Source organism: Papaver somniferum, chromosome 11, assembly GCF_003573695.1.
Source record: "Papaver somniferum cultivar HN1 chromosome 11, ASM357369v1, whole genome shotgun sequence".
NCBI classification, from domain to species: Eukaryota; Viridiplantae; Streptophyta; class Magnoliopsida; order Ranunculales; family Papaveraceae; genus Papaver; species Papaver somniferum.
The window spans coordinates 85427065-85449826 of record NC_039368.1 but is presented as its reverse complement, the minus strand read 5'-3'; the positions used below and the strand labels follow the sequence as shown (position 1 = coordinate 85449826).

The following is a 22762-nucleotide window of genomic DNA, read 5'->3' as shown; positions in this document are numbered from 1 at the left end:
TGCTTATTAATTTTGATAAGAATTGGCTGAACCATCAAGTTTGACTGAAGCAGGGGGTTACTTGCAGACGACTTAGCCGGACAGTCGCAAAAGAAAAGAACACAGAACAACAAATATAAGTAGTCGCAGAAACCGTTACCTTTACTTGCAAACTCAATATCTTTGTAACAATTTCTGTAACAATTATTTCAATTCGCAACAGTCTGTTAGTGTTTCTTGTAACAGTGTGTTCTGTAACGATTATATCTGTTACAAACACACTTCTTTATACCTTATCCTCTTGCAAACACCTTTTTTGAGCAATGAAAACCCATTTTGAGCGTGTTTCCAACATAGGAAGCTAAACCCAATCTCCAGGGCGATGGAGGAAACTATTTCGTCAACGAAAAGGGGTATTTTCTAATTATTTAATTTGTGAAATACTTTTTTTATGATTAATTTCCTAGATTGAGAATAGAGTTGATGATTTTTGTTAAACCATTGTGTTTTCTATTTATGGAACATGCTTAGCCTAGGATTTTGATGTCTCATGCTTTGGATTAACAGTTGTTGTTTCTAAAAAATCTACTTTTGTAATAACTTAAAATCAAATTGAATGTGTTAAATTGCATGATTATAATTAGTATCACTTTGGAATTGATGAATAGTGGAATCTTAGCCCCGGTCTCTCCATAATTTCACAACACATCAACTTTTATTTTCTTTATTTTCTTTTGCTTTAAAAATTAAGTCTAAAAATCTACTTTCATAAGTCTTAACGAACCATATTACTTATCACTTCTACAACTACTGTAAAAATACCATCATATTTCTAGGCCCAAAACTTTAGAATTCAGGGCTTGGTTATAAAATTTTTGGTGTGGGAAAATTATTATACCAAGAATTCCATTTACTATATATACCTAATGAAATGGGCTATAGGTTTTCACTTCCAGATTCATTTATATTTCATTTTCTTTCTCCATCTAAAACCAGAACGAAAATCAGAGCTGCTCTCATTAGATTCATTTTCTAGGGTTTTATTAATTCTTTATACTATGAAGAGGAAGATTCTTTGATCTCTACTTATGTATCTACTGACGATGTTTTTGGATCTTTATTCGTTTCTGAGTAAGTCGAAATTGAGATGCATAGACGATGAAAATTGTCATCAACAAGTAGATCTAAAGATTCAACAACAAAAAGTTGAGAAAAATAAATTTCTCCCTTCTAATCATATTTAAACCAATTGCATGTGATTCTGAAATAAAACTCAGAATAAACTGATTCTTACGTCTCTTGAAAATCTAATTAACTTTGATTTTCAACTGAAATTTCTTGATTAATTCATGATCATAGTATAAATTCGTCATCATCTTATCCTAATCTTCATGTTGAGTTAAAAAACTTGAAAAATACTTGTCGTCAAATTTTCTAGGGATTACTGCTTAAAATTCATTTGTCTCTTAATTTGTAATCCCGATCGACAATTAAACTTGTGATTCGTGATTAGAGCATCTTAATCCTTATTACCCTCTGAATCGATTTGAATATTTACTTATATTTGATTTCGATCTGATATGAACTCATACATGTTCATGATCAATTGGTTTAGAATTTATTCTCGCTGTTTGAAATAAAACAACAAATGCAATTTGATTATAAGATATAACCTATATTTATCTAATTTAAAACTTCAATTTATATCCTCAACAGATAATCCATTATAATGGTAATTATGTTGTTGGTTAGAACATCCATTATGATCCTTTTTTTCTGAGAGATAAAGAAAGGAGAAACCCTAAGTTGAAGAAGAAATTGAGAAACAATGGTGAAGGAAGTAGCAAAGCATTGAGTAGAGAGTGTACTGATGGAGATGGTATCTGCCTTACTGCAACCGTTTTTATGCCAAGAAACCCGAACTTTCTGCTCATATAATCTAAGCTATTGGTTACGAAGTTGGCCACAAAGTCTTATAAAGATTCTTCTTCTTCTCCTTTATCAATTATATTTTGATCAAGTGGTGTGATGATTAGATGCACACAAAACACTTGCAAGTATACAAGGTCAAGTTTTGTAATAAAAGGGTGAGTAGGGGTTTGTCCACAGGGAGAGGAGCATATAAGAAGTTTTCCTAGGCTAACAATAGTGACAATGCACTATGGCAGTGAGCTAAGGGCAAATCAGCAAAGAACCAAGCTAAGTAAAGAAAAACAGACAATAACCAAGGCTTGGAAGGTAAAGCAGCAAAGAAACAGCCAAGAAAAGCAGCAAATAACCAAGGCTTGGCAGCCAAGGGCAGGGTGAGGATTATGCACTGACTTCAGTGCACAAAAGCTACAAGGTGCAAGAAAATAAAAAGCAAGAAAAGTAACTGAATTGCAAACACACGGGACTGAAATTATAATTGACTGAAAGAGAAGTGGTGGGTAAGCCAAAGCATATGATCCACCTTGTGTCCTAATCAAGTGACATGGTCTAGGTTATGTTCATTCCTAAGCATACAACTAGAAATGGAAGAACACCAACTTGCTCACTAGTCTACCCCTAGCATTGGCTGTCTTTTGACAGTACAGCCAATCACAGGCTCTATGAGCATTGGCCTCTCTCATTTACACAATCAAAACATAGCAACAGGAAGTAACTATCCTAGCTCATTACACTTGACAGTGCACAAGGCTTCACTGAGCCTTGGCCTGAGTTGATTAGCTCATGCTAACCATGTATGGCAACATACACATACAGATAATTCATACATAACTAGCAACATATCAGATAACTAAAACATAAGCAATTCAACTCAACTGAAACACTGAAATTGAAGTTCATAAAATTTGTAGCAAATTCTCTACTGGCTAGTCCAGAGAGATATACAGTGTCCTCACACACTCACACAACACCATTTATACCCAATATACATTTAGGGTTTTCCCCCAATTTTCCCCCAAAATCAGTAGAACTAGGGTTTGGTGAAATTGATTTACCTACTGTTGATGAGATACTCGCTCCATCTCGTCGACCCACTCTTCTCCTGCTTCTTCTCGTTCCTCTCATGCTCCAATTGTTGCTTTAATCATCACTTATATCCCCAATTTCTCACCTAGGGTTTCAGTGAGCAGAGATGAGAAATTGGAGAAATTAGTGATGCTAAAGAGATGGTACGTGATGGTGATGATGGGCTTAGGTAGAGTAGATTGGGGAGAAAATAGTGGAGTGATTTGGGGGAGGTGGTGGTGATGGAGACGGACATGGTGGTGTGTAGGTTCTGAGGGGGGGAGGAGGAGATGGAGAGAAGAAGAAGGTGCGTTTGGAGGTCTAGGGTGTTCGCACTTGGGTGTAGGCGGTGTATCGAGTTTGATGATCTGCGACGCTGAGCCGTGGGATAGGGAGATGAAAGATCAATCGGACGGTGAGATGAAGTGAAGCTTGTAGCGACCGCTGGATTATATAATACAACAAAATCAACGACGCCAGATGGAGTTAGGTGTTGTAGTGTTAGGCGGAGATATCAAACTTCGATGCACAGCAAGGGAGCGACCGTCGGATGCTTCTGAGAACTGATCTGACGGCTGAAGACGCAAGCGGGTATGGATTTAGGCTTGGGTTAAATGAGTTTGGGCTTGGAAAACCTTGAGCCCACTTCTTCTTTAAGAACAACTTTCTTCTTCTTGAGCCCATTTCCAGCTTTTTGGACGTGCGCTCCATTCTTTGCGGCTTCCTTGCGTAATTTCTCCCGGCTTTTCACTACTTTTCTGCTCTTTTGCTCCGCAACTCATCCAACTTTATTTATTACCTAAAAATGCAAAATTAAGTAAGAAAAATATTTATTCTTGAAAACAATGAAAATACAGAATATGGGATAAAATGTAGAATTAATGCAAAAAGATGAGTTAAATGCCAACAAAAAGGGATAAATATATACAATATTTGGCACTCATCAAATACCCCCAAACCTGAATTTTACTTGTCCTCAAGTAAAACAAAACTAAGGAAATCCTAACTATACCACTGTCGCTGGTCTCTCGAATGCATTTAGCGTATGCACTAAGCCTTTTAAACCACTAAGTGTCCCTAGTGGACGAGTTGAAGTCTCGTGAAGGTTTGCTTAGAACGTACCTACAAAGTTCTAGGTCAAAATATAAGCTCAGATTCCATCAAATGTGACATGTGCAAAACAGTTAAGCTCACAGCAAAATGGAGATGTCAATCTAGCTATCGAAGGCACAATCCTAGCACTGATAACAAAAAAAGACATGTGATAAGAGTGTAAAGTGTATCTACACATGTGTAAAGAAAGATCTGAAGTCATGACTACTAATCACCAAGAGATAGTTTCTCAGGCTAAGAACTGAGGTCGAAATCTAGCTAGCTGTCCGGACTTTACGAGAATTGTGAATGAGTTGGAGGTATTTCACAATTACTCGCGTTGTACATCAATGGCATACACCCTCCTTGCTTATTACAAAAAACAACAAAGATCTTTACATGACTCTTATTTACATTGACTATTCTCTTTTTTTTTGGAACAAGAGATGATGGAATTGATAAATACTTGATTTTTTTTTTTTTGTATTTTTTTTTTTTTTTTCTGAATTTACATCGTTTTTTTTTTTTTTTTTTTTTTTTTGAACAAGGAAACACTTTTGATACATATACAAAAGGAAACAAAAGATTACATGACACTTTGCAAGAGGTAGCCCTTTTTGATGCACCCAGTTAAATTCGATGGTTGTCTTTCTTAATGTAACCTCCACCTTCTATCCCAACCAACCAAAGAACAAGCTAGTCAAGTTTCGTTCAGTATTCTAAAGTGATTGGCAATCGTAACTTCCTATCAAACACCTTGAAGATCGAGGCCATACATGTATTGGTAGATCGTGCGCGTGCAAATTTCTTATCACTATGTGAATTGTGCTAGAATCAGGGTGCCTAAATATCTAGACTAAGACTCCTAATAAAAATACATATTTGCACAAGAGTCAACATTTCAAGGTAAATGAGCTCCATTTTTATGATTTTTCATTTTTTTTTAATTTTTTTTTTTTTTTTTGAATTTTTTTTTTTTGGAATTTTTCAATTTTTTCAAAAAAAGAAGGAGTTCGTTTTCAATTATGGCAAATTATCATGGTATCTACTCTATACCCCCAAACCTAAACTAAACATTGTCCTCAATGTTTCAAAATATGGAAAGAATTATAAAACAATATATGAAGAGGAACATGCTGAGTAGAGTAAAAGGAGAGAGAATACCCGATTGTACGGGCAGCTCGATTAAAACTCCGTTATTCAAGGCAAAAATCCATCATATTAGCAGTCACAATGGATGAGCACAAAATATACACAAAAGGAAATTTAACTAACACATTATCTACAAGAAAATTTGGTTTTTAATGGGATTGGACTTTTTGGAAAAAATTTGGTTTTGTTGGGAAGACATTTGGTTTTGATGGGAAAACGAAAAATTTTGGTTTTTAGGGAAAGATTTGGAAAACTTTTTGGTTATTTAGGGAAAGAGTGGACCAGTTTAGTCCACATAGACTGGGTCCTCCAGGTTGGTTGTTTCAATGTCGTGGTGGAAATGGCTCAAGGAATGGCTTTAATCTCTGCCCGTTGACTTTGAAAACGTTCTTGTTGGAGACATCCTCCAGCTCTACAGCTCCATGAGGAAAAACTGTGCGTACTAGGTACGGACCCTTCCATCTGGAACGCAGTTTTCCTGGAAAAAGATGTAATCGGGAGTCATACAGCAAGACTTTCTGACCAGGAGTGAAGGATTTGCGCAGAATACGCTTGTCATGAAACATCTTCATCTTTGCTTGTACAGCTTGGCACTGTCATAAGCCTCATTTCTCAATTCTTCCAACTCGTTGAGTTGAAGTTTCCGTTGAATTCCAGCTTCGTCCAGAGAAGTTCAGCTCTTTGATTGCCCAGTAGGCACGATGTTCTAATTCCACAGGTAGATGGCACGGCTTTCCATACACTAGACGATAGGGGGACATGCCAATTGGTGTCTTATAAGCTGTTCTATAGGCCCACAAAGCATCATTCAATCTCAATGACCAATCTTTCCTGGACGGGTTGACCGTCTTCTCCAGAATGTGCTTAATTTCCCTATTAGACACTTCCACTTGTCCACTAGTCTGAGGGTGGTACGGAGTAGCAACCTTGTGAGTTATGCCATACTTGCGTACTAAAGACTCAAAGTACTTGTTACGAAAATGTGAACCGCCGTCACTGATGATAGCTCTAGGGGTACCAAAACGTGCAAATATGTTCTCCTTTAGAAATGAAAGTACCACCTTGTGGTCATTTGTTCTGGTTGCTATGGCTTCTACCCACTTAGAAACGTAATCAACTGCGACTAGGATGTACAACTTGCTGTCAGACATGGGAAATGGACCCATGAAGTCTATCCCCCAAACATCAAAAATCTCCACAATCAAAATGGGGTTCAATGGCATCATGTTTCTCCTCGAAATGCTTCCTAGCTTTTGACAGCGTTCACAAGCAACACAATAATCATGGCAATCCTTGAACAATGATGGCCAATAGAATCCACACTGCAAGATCTTTGCAGCGGTTTTCTTGGCACTGAAATGGCCTCCACATGCTTGGTCATGACAGAAAGATATCACATCTTTCTGTTCAGTGTTGGGGACACATCTCCTAATGATTTGGTCTGGACAGTACTTAAACAAATATGGGTCATCCCAAAGGAAATGTTTGACTTCAGCCAGGAATTTAGAGCGGTCTTGTCTCGACCAACGTGAGGGCATCCTACCTGTAGCGAGGTAGTTAACAATATCAGCAAACCAAGGAAGGTCTGAGATAGACATCAGCTGTTCATCTGGGAATGATTCTCTAATCAGCTCACATTCATCAATAGACTCTAAAGTTAATCTAGACAAATGATCAGCAACCACATTCTCACAACCTTTCTTATCACGGATTTCGAGATCGAATTCCTGTAATAAGAGTATCCATCGAATAAGGCGAGCTTTAGCATCCTTCTTGGAAAGAAGATACTTCAAAGCCGCATGGTCTGTGTATATGATGATCTTAGACCCTATCAGATAAGATCTAAACTTGTCTAATGCGAAAACGACGGCAAGCAATTCCTTCTCGGTAGTTGAATAATTGAGTTGGGCATCATTAAGGGTTTTGCTAGCATAGTATATCACATATGGTAGTCTATCAACTCGCTGTCCTAAAACAGCACCAACAGCATAATCAGAGGCATCACACATAAGTTCGAACGGAAGCTTCCAATCGGGTGGTCGGACTATAGGAGCGGTGGTGAGAAGGGTTTTTAATTCCTCCCATGCCTTCAACAGCATCGAAATTGAAGGCAACATCTTTGGAGAGAAGACTGCACAGAGGTCTGGAGATTTTGCTGAAATCTTTGATGAATCGCCGGTAAAAACCAGCATGACCTAGAAATGATCTGATCTCCTTCACAGAGCAAGGTTGTGGTAGATGTTGAATGAGGTCAACTTTAGCTTTATCCACTTCAATTCCTTTCTCTGAGATGATGTGTCCTAGAACTATTCCTGAATTCACCATAAAATGGCATTTTTCCCAATTTAGAACAAGGTTCTTTTCTTTACATCTGGATATCACGAGGGCAAGATGCTTCAAACATTCGTCAAACGAGGAACCAAAAACAGAGAAATCATCCATAAAGATCTCGAGAAAACTATCTATCATGTCAGAAAAAATGCTCATCATGCAACGCTGAAAAGTAGCAGGTGCATTACACAACCCGAAGGGCATACGTCTATAAGCAAACGTCCCAAATGGACACGTGAATGTAGTTTTTTCCTGATCTTCCGGAGCAATGTGAATTTGGTTATAACCGGAAAAGCCATCTAGAAAACAGTAGTGACTGTGTCCAGACACACGTTCTAGCATTTGGTCAATGAAAGGGAGCGGGAAGTGATCCTTCCTTGTTACTGTGTTCAACTTCCTGTAGTCGATGCATACTCGCCATCCTGTGGTTGTACGAGTAGGGACTAATTCATTCTTGTCGTTCTGAACAACAGTAATGCCTGACTTCTTAGGCACAACTTGAATGGGACTAACCCATTTGCTATCGGGAATTGGGTATATGATACCCGCATCAAGTAGTTTCAGGATCTCTCCTTTGACTACATCTCTCATGTTAGGATTAAGTCTCCTTTGCATTTCCCTCGATGGTTTGGCATTCTCTTCAAGGTTAATGTGGTGCATGCAAATGGTGGGACTAATTCCTTTGAGATCTGAGATGGTCCATCCTAAGGCCTCTTTGTGTTCCTTAAGTACTTCTAAAAGCTTACTTTCCTGTTCCGTGTCTAAACATGATGAAATAATGACAGGTAAAGTATCAGAAGAACCTAGGAATGCGTACTTCAACGTACTAGGCAATGTTTTCAATTCAAGCTTGGGTGGCTCAACAATGGATGGAATAAGCTTGGAATCAGAGAGTAGGGGTGGTTCCACTTCATATTTCCTTTCAGTGACGTCCATTTGAGGTACAGATTCGAGCAGAGATAGGACGTCACTACAGTATGCATCATCATAGGAATCAGGGTTAAAGTTCTCCATACATGCTTGAAAGGGGTCGACGGATAGAATGTTAGTCAACGAATCTTGCATTAATCCTTCAATCATATTAACTTCATGCACATCATCATCATCAAGATTCACAGGTTGTTGACTAATATCGAACACATTCAATTCTACCGTCATGTTACCAAAAGACAGTTTTAACACTCCATTCCGACATTGATGATCGCGTTGGACGTAGCCAAGAAAGGACGTCCTAAGATGACAGGAATGTGACAGTCTGGGTTTTGTACAGGTTGAGTGTCTAAGACAATGAAGTCTACGGGAAAATAGAATTTGTCAACCTTGATCAAAACATCTTCGACCACTCCACGAGGAATCTTGACAGATCGGTCTGCCAGTTGTAGAGTGATAGATGTTGGTTTCAACTCCCCAAGACCTAACTGCTCATAAACAGAATATGGCAGTAGGTTAACACTTGCACCTAGGTCTAATAACGCTTTATTGACCGTGTGTTCTCCTATAGTGCAAGAAATTGTTGGACATCCTGGATCCCTAAACTTGGGTGGAGTTTTGTTCAGAATGATGGAACTCACCTGCTCAGCTAAGAAAGCACGTTTTTGCACATTGAGCTTGCGCTTTTGAGTACACAAGTCTTTGAGGAATTTGGCATAAGCAGGGATTTGCTTGATTGCTTCAAGAAAAGGAATGTTGATGTTGACTCTCTTGAACAGATCTAACATCTCATTGTAATGGGTACTTTTCTGTTGATAGATCAATCTTTGAGGAAATGGGGCAACAGGAAGATGAGTTGGCAAAGGGACATTCACAGCAGTAGAATTGTCAGATTTTCCAACTTGCTCAGATTCTTTGGTTTTCTGGGGTTGTGGAGACACGTGGAATTTGTATCAGATTCATTAGGTTCGCCCACGTTGTTCTCGATGACTTTACCACTTCGGAGGGTGGTAATGGCATGGATTTGATCAGGTGAGGTTTCAGTGCAGGATGTTGTGCCTGTTTGAAATATCCTCTTTGGATTTTGTTGGGGTTGGCTCGGAAGTTTACCCTTTTCTCTCTCACATATTTGATCCATCTTTTGATCTAGATTTTCTGACTTTGCATCAAACTCTGGAACATTTCCTCTAGGGTGGATAATCTCTTGTCGGTATTGTGTTGAGGATATGATTGTTGTTGAGAGTTTGATTGTTGTTGAGGGTTTCTCGGGTGTTGATAACCTTGATTGTTCTGATATCCCTGATTGTTTTGATAGCTCTGATTGGGTTGAGATGGTCCTCCTTGAGTGGGTCCTTTTGACCATGAAAAGTTAGGGTGGTTTCTCCATCCTGGATTGTAGGTCTGTGAATAAGGGTTATGCTCTGGTTTTTGAAACATGGCATGTGCCTGTTCAAGCCTAGACTCCTGGACTGCAAGCAAATCTGGACAATTTTGGAATTGATGGTTGGGGTCGTTACAAGCAGCACAAACAGACGAAGCGACATGTTCTCGGAGAGTAGTGGTGGAAGGTTTTGAATTTTTATGTAGTTCTAACTCTTCTAATCTCCTAACTATTGATGCCATGTTTGCTCTACCCTCAAAATCCGCTTCAATCCTAAAAGCCTTTGCTTCGGATGTAGTCTTTCTGGTTTCACGGATGGATTCCCACTGTTGCGTCTTTTCAGCTACTTCAATCAAGAAGTCCCAAGACGCGTCAGCAGTTTTATCTACGAATAGACCATTACACATCGACTCAACCGTTGTTCGGGTGGACACATCTAGACCTTCATACAAAATTTGCACAAGTCTCCATTTTTCAAAACCATGATGGGGACATTGGAGCAATAATTCATTGAATCTCTCCAGGTATCTAGCTAAGGTCTCACCTTCTAATTGCACAAAGCTATTCAGACTTTGACGAATTGTCGCAGTCTTGTGGTTCGGGAAAAACTTTTTGAAAAACTCCTTTATGAGGTCATCCCATGTCATGATGGATTGAGGCTGTAAAGCATAGAGCCAGGCCTTTGCCTTATCTTTCAGGGAGAAAGGAAAAAGCCTTAACTTCAGGGTTTCGTCGGTCATTTGAGTGAAACGCAGAGTTCCACAAATTTCCTCGAATTCTCTCACGTGGTGGTACGGGTTTTCATTCTCAACACCTCTAAAAATAGGAAGCATCTGTATTGTGCTTGATTTCAGCTCATAATGGCCATTAGCCTCGGCACAATACAAGAAGGTTGACTGGCTCTAGTTGGGTACATATAATCCTTGAGGGTACGGGGTTCTCCCATTGTTTCTGGTTGATCTGGACTGTCTCCCTCAGAACTTAGAATTTCGATAGGTTCGTCTGGGTTAATTCTAACAAGTCTGTTTGTCTGGTCTCTGTAGGTCACAATCATGTCCTAGTAGGTACCTTAACTAACATGTTGGTCAGACAGAGCAATCGGAAACAATTTGGCCCACAAGGGTTATGAAGATTTGGTTTTGAATGGGTTTTGGTTTAAAGAAGGGGTTTTGTTTTTGGTTTAAAAATTTGGGCTTTGGAAAAAAAATTTTGAACTAAACCTAGCATAAATTATCACAACTCATAAAAGAAAATAAAAAACAATAATAATAATTAAAACAAACCCATAAAAGAAAAAAGAAAAATAAAAGAAAAAAAAAAAAAACAAAAAAAATAATTACAGTCCCAAATAAAAAAAAGAAAAAGAAAATAAAAATTATTACAATCCCAAATAAATAATTAAATTAATTATTACAAGCCCAATTTGAATTTAAATGAGGCCCAAGTGGGTTAACTCATGGGTTAGGCTTACTTGTTTTTGGAGGGAAGCCCAAAAATAGGCTTTTAGTCCCCTTTTAGTTGCACAGCCCAGTTGGGCTTTAGGATCGTCCTAAGCTCACGTCCAAGCCCAGCAGCAACAGGTGGAGCAGAGCCCAGCAGAAGCAGCAACGAAGCCCAGCTCACAGAAGACCACGAGCCCAGCAACAAAAGGAGGCAGAGCCCAGCAGCACTTGGTGAAGCCCAATTCAGAAAAGTACAAGCCCACTAGAAGAGGGCAGAGCCCAGCAGCTTCACTTCAGTTGGCAGCCCAGCAGCTTCACTTGGCAGCAGCAGTTGCTTTGGTTCACCAGCAGCAGCAACACAACAGCAGCAGCAGACTTTGGCTTGGCAGCAACAGCACAGCACAGCTTGGCAGAGAAGGCACCAGCACCACAGCAGCAACACAGCAAACAACAGCAGCAGCACACAGCAGCAGGCTTTGCAGCAGGCTTGGCAGCAACAACAAATAATGCACAGCTCCAGCAGCAGTTAGCAAGTGAACAAGATAGCAATGAACACACACAACTATGCAAGCACAACAAGGCCACAACAGCTATGAAAACTTCAAAAATATGGCAGCCAGCTCCCCGGCAGCGGCGCCAAAAACTTGGTGTGATGATTAGATGCACACAAACACTTGCAAGTATACAAGGTCAAGTTTGTAATAAAAGGGTGAGTAGGGGTTTGTCCACAGGGAGAGGAGCATATAAGAAGTTTTCCTAGGCTAACAATGTGACAATGCACTATGGCAGTGAGCTAAGGGAAATCAGCAAAGAACCAAGCTAAGTAAAGAAAAACAGACAATAACCAAGGCTTGGAAGGTAAAGCAGCAAAGAAACAGCCAAGAAAAGCAGCAAATAACCAAGGCTTGGCAGCCAAGGGCAGGGTGAGGATTGCACTGACTTCAGTGCACAAAAGCTACAAGGTGCAAGAAAATAAAAAGCAAGAAAAGTAACTGAATTGCAAACACACAGGACTGAAATTATAATTGACTGAAAGAGAAGTGGTGGGTAAGCCAAAGCATATGATCCACCTTGTGTCCTAATCAAGTGACATGGTCTAGGTTATGTTCATTCCTAAGCATACAACTAGAAATGGAAGAACACCAACTTGCTCACTAGTCTACCCCTAGCATTGGCTGTCTTTTGACAGTACAGCCAATCACAGGCTCTATGAGCATTGGCCTCTCTCATTTACACAATCAAAACATAGCAACAGGAAGTAACTATCCTAGCTCAATTACACTTGACAGTGCACAAGGCTTCACTGAGCCTTGGCCTGAAGTTGATTAGCTCATGCTAACCATGTAGTGGCAACATACATACACTAACATAGATAATTCATACATAACTAGCAACATATCAGATAACTCAACACATAAGCAACTTGCAACTCTCAACTGAAACACTGAAATTTGAAGTTCATAACAATTTGTAGCAAATTCTCTACTGGCTAGTCCAGAGAGGTATACCGTGTCCTCTACACACTTCACACAACACCCATTTATACCCAATATACATTTTTTGGTTTTCCCCAATTTTTCCCCAAAATCAGTAGAACTAGGGTTTGGTGAAATTGATTTACCTACTGTTGATGAGATACTCGCTCCATCTCGTCGACCCACTCTTCTCCTGCTTCTTCTCGTTCCTCCCATGCTCCAATTGATGCTTTAATCATCACTTATATCCCCAATTTCTCACCTAGGGTTTCAGTCAGCAGAGATGAGAAATTGAGGATATTAGTTGATGTAAAACGTGATAGTGATGATGGGTATAGGTAGAGTGATTTGGGGAGAAGATAGTGGAGTGATTTGGGGGAAGGTAGTGGTGATGGAGACGGACATGGTGGTGATACGGGTTCTGAAGGAAGAAGAGATGGAGAAGAAAGAAGAAAGGTGCGTTTGGCAGGGTATAGGGTGTTCGATATTTGGGTGTTAGGCGGGCGTATCGAGTTTGATGATCTGCGACGCTGAACCGTGGGATGGGAAGATGGCAGAACAATCTGACAGCGAGATGGAGTGAAGCTTGTAGCGACCGCTGGATTATATAATACAACAAAATCAACGACGCCAGATGGAGTTAGGTGTTGTAGTGTTAGGCGGAGATATCAAACTTCGATGTACAGCAAGGGAGCGACCGTCGGATGCTTCTGAGAACTGATCTGACGGATGAAGACGCAAGCGGGTATGGATTTGGGTTTGGGAAATGAGTTTGGGCTTGGAAAACCTTGAGCCCACTTCTTCTTTAAGAACAACTTTCTTCTTCTTGAGCCCATTTCCAGCTTTTTGGACGTGCGCTCCATTCTTTGCGGCTTCCTTACGTGATTTCTCCCGGCTTTTCACTGCTTTTCTGCTCTTTTCGCTCCGCGACTCATCCAATCTTTATTTACTACCTAAAAAATGCAAAATTAAGTAAGAAAAATATTTATTCTTGAAAACAATGAAAATACAGAATATGGGATAAAATGTAGAATTAATGCATAAAAGATGAGTTAAATTGCCAACAAAAAGGGATAAATATATACATTATTTGGCACTCATCATCAAGCTAAACAACTCCAATTTATGACCTAAATAGTCTCTTATTGATGTTTAATTTGGCTGTATCCCAGTTCTGTTGTTTATAAACTTTAAGAGTTGTTAACAGGGTCTCACAATATTGTTGTTTAATGTGGTTGGATGCATCTTTTGTATATTAAGTGACCTATTTTAGGGTCTATCGAATTTTTTTTTTAAACTTCGAGAGCTGTAATAAGATCTAGCAATACTGTTGTTTCTATCCCTTTGCAACTTCCCAGTTAAGGTCATAATAGAGCACTATATGGTTGTGTAACTTTGGCTTACACATGTGAATTAGATGTGTAACTAATGATTTCTCAAAGTTCATGTACCCGAAATTCATTTATTTAAACTGGGGTTTGACTGTATTATATATAGATTGTATAAACTATATGGTTTGAGTTTATTGTTCTTAAGTTTATATACATATTTCAATGTGATTGAATTTCTCACTATGATGATCTCTATTTAGGGGTCCATTTAATATAGGTCTATTTATATTTTAAGCTTGAGTTTGATAACAGTAAATAGATCCTCTTATTTCAGTGTTGTTATAATGCTCTCACTCTATTGCATCTCAGTATTTGTATTGTCATCAGTGTTCTTACCTCATTTCAAGTTGTTATTATGCAGCTAGTGGTTTGGGTCATGGTGTAGACCATGCTTTCGTTTGCTTTCAAAGCGTTCAATGGGTATGCTGAAGGGAACAAATCAGACCAACTATTCGTCATAAAGTGTAACTTTGATGGTTAGTTTAATATGAGAATGAATACAAAATACCCTGATATGACATGTGTAACTGTTGATTACACATGCATATTTGCATGTGTAACTTCGAATTACACATTTCATATGCATGTGTAACTCCAAATTACACATGCGTTTTTATGTGTACTAGCTGATTATACATGCTTGTTTTATGAGTGTTTAGTTAGTGAATTTTCTTCTAGATTGGTAGATGTAATAGCAGCCTAATGATGGATGTTTTACTTTGGTATTACTATATTGCATTCCTTGAGCTAACGCACATTCGTGGATCTGACTTTGTAACCGGTTAACCCCATGTCTAAAACTTTCTTATTAGTTGCATATATAAGATTGAACAGGAAGTTATCTGAATACGAAATAGAATTAATTTAATATTTTTTATCATTGTATCTCTTAGAACTAATTTGCGCTCTAATTATCACAACGGTGATGGTTGCTGAGCTAGTGCGCATAGCGAAAAGTGAAAGCATGGATCCATAAAGGCTAAGGTAAGTTCCTCCCCTAGTGTTCAATCTTAGGTATTCAAGTTTCTTTTTGATTAAAATGCACAGTGTCTACTTTTCAGGTGTAATTCTATACTTTTCATTGCTAACTTTGGTAGGACAAACCTTTTAATCAGGATAAATGTCTATTTGTAAAAGGGATTAGGAAAAGAAATGCTATTGTTGTAAGTTATCTGACCTTTTTTGGATGCTAATTAGATGTGCAACTTTTAGGTACACAAGTTAAATGGATGTGTATCTACTGGTTACACATGGTTATTAGATGTGTAACTTATAGATAACATGCCAATTGAATTAAATAGGATACAAAAATTATTTTCTTGTACAATGATTAGAGAATTTCTCGGGACATGTTGATTTATTTTTGAAGTTCCAGATGAGGGCTTACTGTCTTGGAGGAAACTGAAGATGCACTTTTTTTGTTTTGAGTTATAAGATTTTCAATTATTTAGTATTGTATGAGCAACTATGCAATTCTATTTAGTTTAGCATGTTAAAAATGCTCAATTATTAAAAGTTTGCTACTGTCTGAGGCTCTTGGCTTTAGAAATGTGTTTTTTTTTTGTTTTATAATGTTGCTGGGCTTACATCTGTTTCTCAGCCAATTTGCTGAAACATAGCGAATCTGATGAGACAGGGGCTGGCGATATTAGCTCCTGCAAATGTGTAAAGTATCTTCCAAGCACCGGTATGTTGAGCTGAGAGCCATTGTTTCATGGTTTTTGCTATCTTATCTTACTGACGCCGCATGGTCTGCTCTAAAAAATTTGTTGCTGGGAATGTTGTGCTGCAATTATCTACCTTGGGTAATACTTATATTTTGATATAATTCACTTTCCTATTTTGTTTCCTATGTTCCAGCAATTTCTCTTAATATAGCCCCCCAATCTGACGATAGCGAGACACATTTTCTAGATGTTGCATATAATGTTAAGAGATTCAAACATGATCCACGTGTCTTTCATATTGTTATCGTATAGTTCTAAATTTCATAAGTAATGAAATAGTAGAAGATTTATGCACCGTTCTAGATTTCACAGTATTGATTTAGTTTTTGTGATACACGCATGTGTAACTTCTCCTTACACAACTCAGTTTCATGTGTAACTTCTCCTTACACATTTTATATGCATGTGTAATCCTTACACCAGACAGATGGATGTGTAATTAGAAGTTACACAAGTTAGATGCTTATGTAGCTCCTTCTTGCACATGCTAAAATAAAAATAACTTCTTCTCCTTACACTAGGATTCATAGATAAGTTATCATATGCCTTCTATGTGATTATTGTTCTATAATTTTCCTTGCAATTATTCTATAATTTTGTTTCTTTATCTTTTTTCCATCCAACCTAATTCCATGGATATTTATTCTTGTTTGTAGATGTGAAAATATATTGGAATCGAGAAAACAAGCCACATCTTAAGAATTAACCATTCTGGTCTCAACACTCTCTTCGCTTCCCTCCCTAAGACTAACCCTTCTCATTCACTTTGTGACTGAAGTAAGCCTGGACCGGCCATTTTTGGTTTATGCCAGGATTATACAGATTGATCTCTCGAATCAAAACTACTCCCATGCAATGCATTGTTTAGGGTTTAGATTCGTTTCTCATCCACACACCCAGATTACCAAAACCAGCAGAAACAGTTTCACCCACAAACAATAAGACGCTCTCTTTGATATCAGTACATCCCTGTGAAGAGTTTGGAAAGTGTAAAATACGCCAGAAGACGCGTGAAGAAAAGATTTGGAGAGAATTATTCCCGAGACTTGTGGTGGAGGAAAGAGATAATATTGAAAAGATTAATCGAGATATTTTTGCTCGTAGATGTATATATAGCCTTTGGTGAGGTCAAGGAAACATGGTCGAGTAACTAGGGGTGGTTAGGAGGTTGCAGAACAGAGAAAGAAGGTTACATGAAGTATTCTGCTGGTGCAAAATTGAAGAACGAGAAAACATTGAACCTCCTGTGTCAGTCGCAAAATCAATGATACGGGCAATGGTTGTTCTCTCAACATCCATTGCAACAGTCCATCTGCAACGCTTTTAACGTTGCAATTGATCTGCTTTTGTTCCTTTTCTCATATTATCATCTTTAAAACCATTTGATCCATGTTTTCGATCTTTTGAGAGTGTTTGAGTATGTGGAGCTAAACCCCAACACTGGGACAATGGAGTAAGCCATTCTTTACGCATGTGGTACTTCTATTAATTCTTTTATATCTTTTGCACATTATGATTGTATTGTGATTTTTCTTGATTATTTGGTATTTTGTCTGATGGTGTTAGCTTAGTCTAAGAACTTTTGATCATCATTATGATTTACATCTAATACTTTATAAAATCTACTTTTGGCAAATAAAGAGTCAATATTTGTTACCTTATAATCTATAATTGTCCAGAATTAATAGTTGAACCAGTGAATATGAGAATTGGTGGAATCCTGAGTCTCAGTCCTCGTAATCCCATTCCATCTTTTGTATATATTTATTAGATTAAGTCTAAAATCGAGTCGTTACGAGTCTGAGAATCTATTATTAATACTGTCTACTACACATCAATATTTGGCGCCGCCGACGTGGACTTATATTTAGGTTTTAGGTTTAAATTTATTTATTTGTTTGTTTTTTAGAATTTTGTTTTTTCTTACCCCTTCGGTATTTATGATTCTTTTCAGATTTGGAGTGAAGCTACGAGGAAAGAAAAAAGCGCTATAAAAGAAATGCATCACCAAAGAAGGAAAGAAAAGAGGAATCCAAAAGGAGTGAAGAAAAAATTATTTTTAATTATTAGCTTTTATTTTTGGAAAATTTTATTAGGGTTTGTTGTATTGTTGTAATTTATTTATTTTTGGGACTAGGCATTATTATTTTTAAACCCTAAGGAAGGGTTGAATTAAATATAAACTGCTGCAGGGAAGGACGACAGTTACGATACTGTCTCGGCCCCTCGGGTTCATACACAGATACATGAGTCGTGGCCTGAGTTGACTTCAACTGTGAAAACTAGTCCTTTTTATGATCCTTCTGTTCCTATTCATCCTTTAGAAGAGTCCCTCAAGAAATTAGAGAGTCGACACATAAATAGCTGAGATGAATAACTTAGTTATTGACGAAATAAAACTTTCTATAGAGGAATCCCTCAAGCTGATGACTGAGACGAACAAAAGAATTGTCTGAAATAATCTTAATTTCCAATATATTGTTTTCAACAATAGTACCCTTAAAAATGAAGATAGTTATTTACATAATCAAGATGACAAGGTTAGAATTGGTAACACTACTTGTTTCTATGAGGTTCAACCATTTTCATGTTATTATAACGAGGATAGTGTTGATGAAGAATCTGACGTTAGTGATTACTAATTTGTTACTTGTTACTCCAAATGAACTTTATGATGATAGTGTTATTTCTGGTTCAAATCCCTATAATTTTAATGATTATTCACCTATTCAGAATGGCGAGGATTTGACTACAAATACAACGTCTTTAGATGATGTAGTATTTTATTTTGATTTTGAAGACAATAATGGTTTAGAGGAACGATTTTCTTCCGAGAATATTATTTCAGAGTCCAGTGATTTAGAAACATTAGTCTTATACAAAGAGGATAGACTAGTAGAGAGTTCAAATATGAGTGAGGACACATCTTACGATTATAACTTAGAAGAACCAATTTACCATTTTCATGAATCTGATGACCTAGAAATTAGGGAAGTTGGGACTAGTCTTTCTAGAGACATCGAAAACTCTAAGATCATTCTCCATGTGCTTTACCGTTGACTCTTATAAATATCCCTCACCCGGGACTTGACATATGTTCCTCAACCATTTTAGCACATTATCTTCATGCACGTTTTCCTGTACCTAATGATCTCCGTAAGGAAGTTCAGTTATTAAAAACCCATCCTCTGGTTGATGTGGTTGACATAGGCTATGATACCCATATTGACTTTATTTTCTCACCAAACGTTTCTCGTCCAATCTGGGAACGTATAAACTTCGAATGTGCCAGTTATTAAGTTATGAGACTAGACCTAATTATTTTAGGAAAATAGAAACGACACATTTGCTTAAGATTGTCCACCACTTTCATTGTCGTCAACTGTGTGAGTCAATTATGATTGACTGTGAGGATCCTCAATTATTCAGGTTATTCTTATGTGCTTATAAGTTCTTATTTGTGTTTTTACAGACTCTACAACCCGATAATTTGGATCTTACTTATGAGGAGGTGCAGCACATGAAAATATTTTATTTAGACCCTTTTATAGAACCTGAACATGAACCACAACTATATGTAGTTGTATTAAACATAAAACTAGGCAAGTGTGTGCTATGTTTATTCACTTTCTTGGTTTGTTGCAATTTCCCTTTGTCCGTGATAACACTTTTTGATGAAAACGGCCCACAATTGTTTCGGCTATTGCTATATGATTCGAGGTGATTAATTATTTCTTATGTATGGATGAATAAGTTAAACTTAGCACTTCTTGGGAGGTAAACCATGCTCATGCAACACGGTAATATCTTTCCTTAACTCTTTTGCTTCAGATGGTAATAGTTTCTCCTTGTTCATGTTTTTAATTTTATCTTTAAAACATTGAGGACAATGTTGAATTTAAGTTTGGGGGTCTGGGAGAAAATTTTTAGTTGCATTACTTTAAATTCCAAAACCTAAAAATCTATTCCTATTAAGGATGGAACTAACTAATCTAAGTGGATGGAAGCATCTTGGTTGTAGGAGTTGAGGAACCAATCCGAGTGGATGAAAGCATCTACATAGAGTTTATTCATAAAAGCACAGAGCTAAGGTGTTAGAAATAACATGTTAGTTTCGCCATATATCGTTGAGTCCTTTTCACCTTCTGTTTTTATTTTATTTTAAAAATAGATTTCTCTAGATGATTTGGTGGGGCACACGCATCGAGTTGTTACGAATGAAGTAGAGTAATTGAGTTACTTAGCAAGCAAAAAAAAAGGTTGAAAAGGAACTTGAAAAAAATAAAAAAAATTAAGACCAGACCATCAGACCAACCAAAATAAATTGTTTAATAAAATTGATCGCTGGTTCCCTTGTATATGCCAGTTGAGTTTATCTAGAATTAGGATATGGACCACCGTTTCCCTTGTATATGCCAATTGTGTTGATATTAGTCATACCAGTATCCCAGTCCATTAGGATAGGTTTATCTTGACAACGACCTTCAGACAGATAGGGAAAACACCGTTCAATTTAGTCAACATCTAAAACCATCTACATTTTTTCTTCTATATCCATCTTGTTATTCTATCCATGTGATTTGTTGACTCCGGATATTGATGTCTATCGCTTCTATCAACTTGTACTTCTGCCAAGTATTCAACAATGGTTGTGCTTTATTCGTCCCGATTATGCACTTAGCTTATTTGGATGCCAACACCCAAATATCATGCCAATTGAGTCTTGACTTGCTTATTTGAACTTCATGCTTCATTTGCATCCATTTTGGCGAGCAATAATCACCATCGGCGCATTTTGCAATGCGACTGTTGCATATACATTGTCCAAGCTTTGGCCAATGCTTGGAACGATGCCAAAGTCATTCCATGACTTTGTATTTCATCTTTTACTCTTTCCTTGAGATGGGATAACTCTGACTAAGTATATGCAACACTATCGCGTCGTATTGCATTTGCTCAGTAGCCTTTCGTTGTATCAGCCATGTTGGCACTACACCGTCGGACTGTGCAGCTCCATCTTCCAGGCAACAATTTCAGTATAGCATAACTGTTGCGCTTAACTGTTGGTACCTGTCATACAGTATTATCGACGATTTAGTAACGCTAGACACATGTTTAGTTTATGATGTGTGGCAAGGTGATAGTTCATTTTAGAAAACCTTAGGATAGCTTTGTAATTTCAGCAGTAAAAACCTTGATTCTTCGTTTTTCCTCTTTCACATTTACACCCGCCATGCTACCATTATCTATTTCTTTGTATTCTCTGTTTTTCTCAAAATCCTACAAAGACCCATATGACCACCACCACATGTTAGAGTAGCCTCATTCTCTCTCTCGTGCAATTTAGTCGATTGGAATTAGATCAGATTGGATTGAATTGGATAAAGCATTTAACTAAGATTCGTTTTACTTTTGAGCTGGATTTGATATTACTTTAAGTAATACGAATAAATAATTAGAATACTTTGGAAGAAGATTTGGTATGATTTTAAGAGAGGAAATGAATATCGTGTTAACTTCTTTATAGGTTGGAATGGAGGTGGCGGCAGCGAAGGTACTGGTGATAGTGTTGATGGAGGTTCTGATGCGTTTCTGGTGATAGTGGTGTTGTGGCGATATTGATGGAGGTGGTGGTGTAGATTTGGTGTTGTTGTGACAGTAACGGAGGTGCTGCTGCTGTGGTTATAATTATGGCAGTATTAGTGTTGCTTATGGTGGCGAAGGAGGTGATTATGACGAAGGAGATGGTGGTTGTACTGTGGGCGTAGGTGGTTATGCTAGTTGTGGTAATGGTGGTGAGTAAGAATCAAAAATACTTGAATTACTTCAGGTCTATGGTTCAATGGTAGTGATACAGGTTACGGTGGAGATGGTGGTGACGATGTTGCTGGTTATTCCGGTAGTGGCAGTGGTGAAGGTATCCTCACTAGATATTTAGTGGTAAGAAATCTCACTAGGTATTCTCCACCGTAACTATCAAAAATTGGTGACAACGACGGTTGTATTGAAGGTGGCATAGTTGGTGGAGCGCGTTGGAACTGGTTCGTGATGAAGGAAGAATGTAATACAAAGTAATCACTTCGTGACGAAGGAACTGATGGGTAACTAAGAGAGAGACGAGGATAAGGAGGAACGTTTTTTTAAGTAAAGGGTATTTTAGTCTTTTCAGCTCCTAAGGACTACACCAAAATAGATCTTTTTATCAAATTATAAATTTGTGTTAGGTTTGATTTGTGTTAGGTTTCGTTTGACAAAAAAGTGTCCATAAAAGGACTCCCCCTCTTCGGCCCTCCGATCGGCCATCCCTTATGGGTTTGTGATAGAAAGAGAAACCAAGCTTGGATTCCTACGATGGTTTCAATCAAGGTGAAAATCAACAGTTATTTCCGGGAAAACAAACGTTAAAACGGTCACACATATGTAGCGTGTCTGTGATGGTCACCGACATCATTTCTATATATTGCCGATAAATAGGAAATAACGGGGTTATTTAGATCCGTTATAATCGTTTTCACACAAGTTATAACTGTTTTTATAAAGGGAAAATTGGGCGAAGGCCCTACCCATAAATTATCTATAATATCATGCCCCTAGTTAAAACACATTTATACTCATGCCCCATATTAAATATAATTTTATTTTAATATAAGATGAAATAACCAGATAAACCTTAGGTACGTAACTGCCTAAATCTACATTTCTATTGAAGAACAGACCATTTTCACTTTTTGGAGAGAAAAAGTAAATTTGGGAGGAGAAAACTAGGAAAAAAACGGTTACTCATACTAATCCCAAATAATTCAAAAAATCAGAGAGAAACAAACCGAGACCAGAAAAAACAATCGATTACTCGTACTAATCCCAAATA

The 22762-nt window shown here is 37.8% G+C and overlaps 1 pseudogene; it reads right to left on the bottom strand.

Annotated features, from left to right (window-relative positions):
- Window positions 1-5903: 5903 nt before the first annotated feature.
- On the bottom strand, window positions 5904-21129 carry LOC113324728 (annotated as a pseudogene).
- Between the last annotated feature and the right edge of the window lie 1633 nt (window positions 21130-22762).